The sequence below is a fragment of the Papaver somniferum genome, chromosome 3 (assembly GCF_003573695.1).
Source record: "Papaver somniferum cultivar HN1 chromosome 3, ASM357369v1, whole genome shotgun sequence".
In the NCBI taxonomy this organism is placed as follows: domain Eukaryota; kingdom Viridiplantae; phylum Streptophyta; class Magnoliopsida; order Ranunculales; family Papaveraceae; genus Papaver; species Papaver somniferum.
Window position 1 is genome coordinate 217862820 of NC_039360.1, and position 9412 is coordinate 217872231.

General features: G+C 35.0%; 1 long non-coding RNA gene and 1 pseudogene across 3 annotated transcripts; both read left to right on the forward strand.

The window, feature by feature from the left end:
• The first annotated feature begins 3025 nt into the window (after window positions 1-3025).
• LOC113360667 lies at window positions 3026-5029 on the forward strand (annotated as a pseudogene).
• Window positions 5030-6228: 1199 nt separating this feature from the next.
• On the forward strand, window positions 6229-8691 carry LOC113362124. 3 transcript variants are annotated; one of them, XR_003365560.1, is made up of 4 exons: window positions 6229-6792; window positions 6899-7181; window positions 7446-7600; window positions 8447-8691. It is a non-coding gene; the product is annotated as an uncharacterized LOC113362124 (long non-coding RNA). The 3 variants fall into 3 exon arrangements; XR_003365559.1 differs by having other exon boundaries at window positions 6229-6783; XR_003365558.1 differs by having other exon boundaries at window positions 6229-7181.
• The last annotated feature ends 721 nt before the right edge of the window (window positions 8692-9412 follow it).

A 9412-nucleotide genomic window follows, 5' to 3' on the forward strand; every position in this document is an offset into this window, starting at 1 on the left:
ACTATGAATCATGAAGCTTCAGGAGGGTTCTAACTTCAAAATTGGCATGATACATCATCGAAATCGATAAATATGAATCTCAGAGTCGATTCGAACTTCAAATATGGCATAACGACATAGAAACTATGAATCATGAAGCTCTGGGAGAGTTTTGACTTCAAACTTAGCATGATACATCATCGAATCAATAAATTTGAAGCTCAATGTCGGTTTGAACTTCCTAAGAACGATGAATTCATTCATCTACAGCTAAGATTCCATCGGAATATTCTCCGTAACCTTAAACACACCACAAATTTTTAACTTCGACATTGAACCTGGCTACGAGCTCAAAACCTGGCCGCGAGTAGAATACAATAAGTCGGAAACTGCGTAAGAACGATAAATCCACCCATCTACAAGTAAGATTTCATCGGAATATTCTCCGAAACCTTAAACACGCCACAAATTAGACACTGAACCAGGCTCTGAGCTCGATAGTTGGTCGCGAGTGGACTATTATAAGTCGAAAACTTTATAGGAACGATGAATTCACCAATCTACAGATAAGATTCCATCAGAATATTCCATTTACAGGTAAGATTCCTTCGAGATATTCTACGAAACATTAAAAAAATCATATTTCTGCATATTGTATGCGTACCCGGATCCAAGATCGAAACCTGGCCGTCGAATCCCCCAAACCTCATTTTTTCCCACATTCTATATTTTAACTTCAACAACACTTATAAGTGTTGTTATACGTTTCTATTAAAAAAAAAAAAACCTAAACTTCTGAACTGTAAGGATGGTTCATGAGCTAGACATCCATGCATTAGGTTCATGTTCGAATCTCCCCTCTAACGTATTTTTCATTATCATATTTTTGTGTTCTTCAACAACACTTGTGAGAATTGTGATAGGCTAAATCACTACACTTATGAAACAAAGTTGTTATACCTAAATGTCGTCACAACAGTTTTGCTAAAGGAGTTGTCGTTTGTTTTCTTAGCGCAACCCCTTGTTCCTAAGGGTTGGTAGTGATGATATACGACAACTCTTCCTTTGAAACCAGTTGTAAAACATAGGAATTTCTACGATGTATAGCGAAGTGTTGTAAATCTCCAGTTGTAGATGTATATTTTTCCCGTAGTGATACATGGAAAACTGGTACCTGAAATAAGATTCTAAAAAACTAAGTTAGATACGATATAAAATCTAACAAATCCAGAATAAAGCAAAAATAAAATAAAATAAAAACAACTAAAAATCGTCCGCTGCTCCCCAGCAGCGGCGCCAAAATTTGATGCGTGTCGTAACCACAATAAATTAATTAATATTTTTCCACTTAATTAACAAGTAATATAGTGTAGTCAAGTTCGTTCCCACGAGGAGCAAGAGGTTTTAGTTGTTTAGTTGTCACAAAAAGGGGGGATTTAGATTTTATAAAGTAAAAGAATAAACAAAGCAATTAAAAAGATAAAGTTGAAATCAATAATAGAGATTAGATCAAGGAATCCTTCTTCGTTACAAAACAATGATTCAAGTTACGTTCTTTTCCTCCCTGCGACTCCAAAATACCTAAAACACTCAAAACAAACGTAAAATACAAAATTCACAAGAAAAAATAGGAAAGAAAGCATAACTACTACATAGTAAATAAGGTGTTTTAGACATCTATCATTAGTAACTAGATTTCGCAACAGCTTTATCCCTGTTGTGAATTTTCAGTTGCGAATTTCAGTTGCGAAAATTTTGCAACAGTTCATCTTTGTTAAAAAAATCGCAACTTGTGATTTTTGTTGCGATTCGCAACAGATTGGAGTTGTATGTGTGCGACTCATGAGTGTTCCTGCCCACACTTTTAGCTGGCTCACTATGCAGCCCATTCAGATACTCGGAAAAGCTGACTCGGTTCTCTATCTTTTTTATTATCGATCACAGCCTCTCATTCTCTATCTCATTACCTTCTCTCTCTCGTTCTGCCTCAATACTTTCTCCCTCATTATCCTCTCAGCGGAAACCATATGAAACCCAGTTTAAATCATGTTGTTTATCATCTCTCAGCGGAAATCATTTCTAATCAACTTTCTATCTCTCGATCTCACCTCTTTCAGAAAAAATAATAAAATCATTTGATTCAAATCGTTCAAATGAAAACTTAGGTTCTTCATCACTGTTTGCTGCATCTTTTGGATGACTATCTATCAAATTGAAAGCCAAAATCTAACCCCTAAGCCTATATTTACTTTAAACAGATGTGACGTTTCTGATGAACTAGTAGATCTGGCCTGGATGATAACATTCTCTATTGTTATCATGTTTCTAGGTTGTAGCTGTTGATATTTACGATAGGGGGTAATCTTATTGATGTATTGGTTACTCTAAAGCTTTAATCAACGTTCTGCAATCAATTGGTGGTGGTTAGTATTCTGTGATATTTTTTTAGATTTAGCCTTTTTTGAGTGAGAACATATAATCAAGCAATTGAGCTCTTTTTTTTTTTTTTTGTTATTGCGATTTTTTCTTAAATTTTTAGGGTTTTTATTACTTATTTATTTGGTTTTTGTTGTGAGAGAGAAGGAGGTGGTGGTGGTGGTTTACTGGTTTTAATGGCGTTTCTGTTTGATAATAGCTCTGGGGAAGTACAAAATATAGGTGAGATTTTGATTTTAATGATAAATGGGTTTTATTTTTTCTAGGTTTTATTCAGAAATTAGAAATATAGCTAATTTTTTTGTGTTTGTTAATGAGGTTCTCTTAATTTTTCTGGGTTTTGATTTAGAAATTAGAAAAGAAGGCTCATTTTTCTGATTCTGATAATGGGGTTCTCTTAAATTTTCTAGGTTTTGATTCATAAATTAGAAATAAAGCTTCTCGTTTCTCTGAGTTTCACTTTGTGTCTATTTTGACATTGTTTGATTTTGAGTTTGGTTGGATTTATCTAGGTTATGGATGTGATGATCTATATTCAGAGTTATGGAGAGCTTGTACTGGTCCTCTTGTTGATGTTGGTGAAAGGGTTTCTTACTTTCCTCAAGGCCATATGGAGCAAGTAAAGACTCGTCATCTCTAAACTGATTTTCATTATCCATTCTTCATCCATTTTTTGTTTTCTGGTAAAACTTTGAGATAATTTGGTACATTACATTAAAACCTGGTGAAACCGTCACTGTCGAAGTGCTTTATGTACTAACACGTTCGTTAGAACCCTTTCCTGAAGAGATCAGACAATCAGAACCACAGTTTGTGTATTTCCGTGATAGTGCGATTATTTTATCACCTTATCATGTTAAGGAACAGACAACATTTGTTAAAACTCCAAGCAATAAGGTTGAATATTTTACGAGAGTTAAACCTACTAACCGTGCTGGTGCAGAGACCAAGTATGGGCAATATGATAACCGTACTCCTTATATTCATATTCTCCAATACTTGTTCACTTTGAGAATAACAGTCCATTTTCGGTTGTTGAGGAACTTGTACATGAGGTTGAAATATCTCACCGGGGAAGCCTACAAATTACAAAGCACTATGCTCTGGCCCATGCTGGTGCACGTCATAAGGTCATCTTCTCAAGGTTAGTTATTAGTTCATAGTAAGGTTTTCGTATCATTTCTCGTGTAAGTATTGGTGGAATTATTGCACCGTAAATGTACTTAGCTTATCGTTTTATGGCATGTTTACTTCATGAAACCAGATAATCTGACATCCTATGAAGTCTTCTAATATTTTGAAACATTGTTGATTTGCGGATGTTTGTATTGTTTCTACTTCTAAATTGTTATCTGTCATGATCCTCTGAACTCTTCATTCTTCCAGGGTTGAATATCAATCTAGGCCATCGATTAGTGGTGTATCTTCATTTAAGCAGCTAATTGCAAGACTATCCCCTCGAGTGCAATCCGTCTACTATCACATCACACTTGTGTACTAGTAATTCAAAGGTTTTTTAAACATCTTACACTTATGTACTACACAAATTTCTTACTAAGAAATTGTTTCATGGGGTTCTTTATAAATCACTATAACTGGAATTTTCTGTTTCAGTCCGAGCTTGAAATAGAGCCACGTTATCCATTGTTTGGAGGATGGAAAGCCACTTCCGTTATTGGGTATGGACTACCATTAGAGGACTTCCTTTTTGAGTCGGATGATGGCAAGCGTTGCCTTAACTTCAGTTTCGGATGTCCCCTTGTTAACACCGTAGTTGAAAAATTTACCATGAAGGTACAAATAATATCATAGTTGTGTTAGACTCTTAATTTTATTTTTACCGGATCCTTTCATCCATGATCTATTAAGTGATATGGAAATGAAAAACGTACAATTATCTGTTTTACATACTGGTTGATTGTATATACGTTATGCATCAGGTGGTGCTACCCGAGGGATAAAAAGATCCTTCTGAAATCGTTCCTTTTCCAGTTGATCAACATCTCGAGGTATTTCTTCATTAATGACTTACTGTTAAGAGTTGCTATACATTTGCGTATTTTTGTTGACTATACCATGAGAAATGTACTCAATCACCCATATCTAAAACATTGTATCTTTGTGGAATTCTTGCAGACAAGTTACTCGTATCTTGATGTTGTTGGAAGGACAGTGGTGGTTCTTGAGAAGAAAAATGTAGTTCCTGAAACACGGTATTCCTTTCCAGGTAATTATCCAACCTATCAATCAAATGGACCAAGGGTCGAAATTAGCACTAAATATGAATCCTAGTGTCTAGTGTAACTTCTTTTGCTTTTCTCTATTCTAATTTCACTTTCTGGCTTTTCACCGTTCAATCCTTTAATGAAGAATTTTGTTTTTATAGTTAGAAGCATCAACAAATAAATAATTAGTTCAGAGAATTTTTATGTTTACTCTACCTTCAAGATTCTTTGTCGAGTTGTTCATATCGAATTACTGGCATGTATTAGTCTTGGTTCTAATCTATGTTTAGATCTTTTTTATGTTATATTGTCTATTATGATGCTAATTGGACTTTGAATATTTTTTGTGTAGGCTGAACAAGAAGCCGATGAGGTTTATGCAAGAGTGACTTTGCAGTCAGAAGATTATGCAAGGAATCAATCAATCTCTCATTGAAGTGTTTTTCTTCTTTTGTTGATTTGTCGATTTTGTTTACTTATAAGCTTTTTTTTTTGTGTGTGTTTTGTTGCATTTTAGCCGAATGAACCTAGTATGATCCGTGTCCACAAGAACCACCAAGAAAGTCAATCTTTTTGTAAAATTGTTTTCACATTTGGAAGAGATTGTAGTTTGTTGAACTCGTAAAATGAAGTCAGTTAGTAATGTTAATTCAATTTCAATTTTTTTTGATAATTTTGTTGGATTAATTAGATTCCCAAATGAACAGGGGTAACTTGATTTTGTTACAGGAAACTTTAATTTGAGCCTGGTTTTTGACCGGTCAAAACCAGATTTTGACCAGTTAAAACCACCATTTTTTTGATGTTGCAAAAAATTAGCAACTGTTTCAAACTATTGCGACCTCCTAATTTCGTAACTGTTTTAAACTGTTGCGACAAATTCACGTAGCAAAATGAAAATTCGCAACGGCTAAGGTGTCGTTGCGAAACATTGCAACATCTACTTTCGTAACAGATTCAAACTGTTGCAACCCCTCTTTCCAACTGAAATACACTGTTACTAATCACTAAAAATGGTGTAGTGAAAACAGATTGATCCATAAATAATTAATGGTGCGGCAAACTGATTTCCTTCTTTGTTTGATAATTTTTCCTACAACCCTTAACTTGTTATAGTGTTAGCATTAAGTTTTGATTGTGTATAGGAAATTTCTAGGAAATTGAGTTAATGAGAATGTATGTTAACTGCCTCTTATTTTAGAAATTTGAGAAATGTTTATGATTATTGTTGTTTTTTATTATGATTTTTATAGATTTTTGAAATTATAATTTTAATAATCACTACACCAAATATCGGGATTAGCAACTCAGATTAGCAACAGCTTATCAGCTGTTGCGAATTTTCTGTTAATAAATTTCAGTTGCAAAACATTCGCAACAGCGGAAAACAGTTACGAAACTCGCAACAACCCAGTTGCGATTCGCAACTAAACCCACTTGTACGCGTGCGAAAAACTAGTGTGGTTGCCTACACTTTAAAACTGACTCACTATTCAGATACTGGAAAGTCTGACTCGGTTATCTTATCTCTATTATTATTATTATTATCGATCCATTCATTGTTTCTCTACCTCTCCTCTTTCTCGCTCCCCCTGAGAAACCCTGATGAAACCCTGATAATTGAAGTTCGTTCTTCCCCTTTTTGCTACCACCACCATCATTATCATCAACATCATAAACCCCCAAATCCTTTTCCCTATTTTCTTTCAAAGCCTTAGAGATCTCTTTCTGTCTGCAAAATCCATAAACTCAAAACCTAATGGTCGCCGTGGAAGATTTGGTTCGATTCGAGTTTGATATCTACAGCAAGGTGGATGAGTCGGATGGGTTTTGGATAAAAATTTAAAGCCAAGAACTAGGGTTCTGTTCTGGTTCGATTTTTAAGAAGAGGGAAAAGGAGATGTTATGATGGAATCATAGATGGGTTTGTTGTGATGCCGAGAAATCAAGATGAGAAGATGACATCGGTGATGGAGGAGAAGTTTTGATGCAAACAGAGAAGAATTACAAATTTGCTGGTGTTGATTTTGTGGATCAGTGGAGGTGATTGAAGTATGAATAAAAGTTCTAATAGGTTAAGGAGATTGGGTTTTATCCGATTTCAGTATACAGTCAGGTTTAGAGGGAGGAGCAAGAATTGGTGGTATCTGATGTGATGCATAAAGATTTGGCCTTACTTTTGTTTTTAATTTTCCCACTTAATTATGTATTGGATCTTTAAGTGATTGTTAATGGTTTTCTTTCTATTTTTTATGCAGGAAAGACACTTACACTGTATTCTCGGAACTTATGGATCCAGAAGAGGTGCTTTGATTTCGCTTTTATAAAGATCATCATTTATATAGGTACTTTTGACACTGTAATCTTTTTGTTCAAGTCTTTTTCTTTTTTTTTTTGTTATAAGTTTGATGCGTTTGTTAGTACTTGTTGCATCTTTTTTGCATTGTTCACATGCGCCATCCAAATTCTCGTGCTTTGGATGTATACGGAGAGTATGAGGAGTTGCTGGAAGAAGAACCACATGTGGAGTTCAATAGCAAGGTTCCTTCCCCAACTTCTTTTATTGCAGGAATTTGTGTACGAGTATATCTTCGTTCTTGTATTTTCTTTATTTTCTCCGACATAAATGTTTTTTTTCTGCACTCTATACATCTTAATTTCAGCAATCATCTTAATTTCAGCAATTTTAGTTCCACTTGATTTGTTATTTTGTATTGAATGTGCTCTCCTCTACAGGTTTATTATCTTTGAAATCTCTTTGCAATAGACTTTTTTTTTAACTGATGTACGATCGGCTTAATGCAGGTAGAAACTGAATTTGAAGATCTTTCAACAGATGGCAAGATACAAGGATGGGAAAGTAAAGGTGGAAACATTTTATCTCAGATTCTATAATCGATCTCGACTACTACATTACAGTGTATGAGTTAATGCAGGTGGATAAGGACATATTAAAAGTGGTACGTCTCTTCTACCAATGATTGATTGTTTAAAGTTCTCTTGTGTGCGCATATGTGAATTAGTAGTACAGATAATTTGACATTTATATAGTTCATGTACGCCATATGATACGAGTTTACATTTTTCTTAATAGATTATTTCGAATTTTATTTTTTTGGATGACCTGTTTTATTGGATTTGTTCATGTTTCAGCCCACATGGCTGCAACATTTATTCTAATAGCTTTTGTCATTGTGAAGTAATGTACGCAACCTTACTAATTGATGTAATAGTGGCTGGCCTGTTTTACTGGATTTCATTTCTCTTTTGCATATCTACTGTTTTCATTTTCTTTTATGTTCCAGAAATCTAATCATACCTATCTGTTTGGTATAATCTGACCTATATCATATTTGTATACCAAAAGATGCCCATTTATTTCAACTCCTAATGTTGAATTTACCTATTGATTGCACACGTGTTGAAGAACTTTCTAGCTCGCGTAGGTCGACATGAAAATTCTATAGACACTGAAAATTTTGACAATCCTGGAGCTTAGTTTTTGGGATTCTTGTTGTGGACATAGCCACGACTGGTAATTTCTTAAAACTTTTCGTTATGTTTTGTTGGGATTTTTTTGCCAACTGTAAACTAGGTCTCCTATCTCATGATCCTCCATAAATTTTATAGTTTTAATTACTTGTTGTCAGTTGCATTTATTTATGAATTGAGATTATCCTAGTGTTCCGAGTACTATGCATATATCTGATCATGCGTGGTTGGGGCGTCTGGATGCTCATAGTTTTTCTTATTACAATTGGCACATGTAGGGTGAATTAGTGTTTTATCAGCTCATTTTTTTGCAGTGTGCGAGAGAAATTGGTGCACCTAAAGAAATCTAAGGATAAACTTTGATAAGTAAGTGGTCTCGCATGCTTGATGTCAGAGACTAGGCAGGAAGTTTAACGAATATCTTTGGAAAAGTTCAAGGTTCTTCTCTATGTTCATCATTTTATTGTATATCATTCTTTTGATACTACGCACAGAAATTGTATGTCATTGGGACAAGAAATGTTTCTAGCTATACGTAATGATGTGTTTCTTACTTTTAGTGTGTATGGAGTTCAATCATGATATATTATGGTGAATTAACATTAAAAAAAAATATTTTTTTTTGGATTAATCTGATTTCTAAATAAACAGGGGTAACTCGATTTTGTTACTGGGAACGCTGGTTTTGACCGGTCAAAACCACTATTCTTTTGACGTTGCAAAAAAATTCGTAATTGTTATAATCTGTTGCGATCTTTCAAGTAGCAACAGCTTACAACAGTTGTGTCTTACCAATTCGCAACAGTTTTGAAACAATTGCGAAGTTTTGAGGTTGCAACAGTTCTGAACTCTTGCGACTGAAAATTTGCAACGGAAAGATAGTTGTTGCGAAAAATTGCAACATCGACTTTCGTAACAGAGCTGAATTGTTGCGACCCCGTTTTGCAATTGCCAGCTACCGTTGCTAATCGCTCAATTTGGTGTAGTGAATGTATAGCCGATAAAAACTTTTGTATAGGTGTATAGGACCCGCCCGATACGATACTGATACGCAATATTAACTACTTTATGCTCGCCTAATTAAAGCTCGTGGACGTAGCTACCCCTACTTATGCCTTTCCACTCATCCAGGATTCATGGTTGTGGTTACCAAATCCCGTGACCACCATCACTACGCCTCTCCCTGCCGTGTCTGTAGCCACCATTCCTCCCTGTCAGCCAAGCTCCAGCCAACCTGTTTGTTTCCATGAAAAAAGCAGTCTCTTTTGATCACAGTTGCT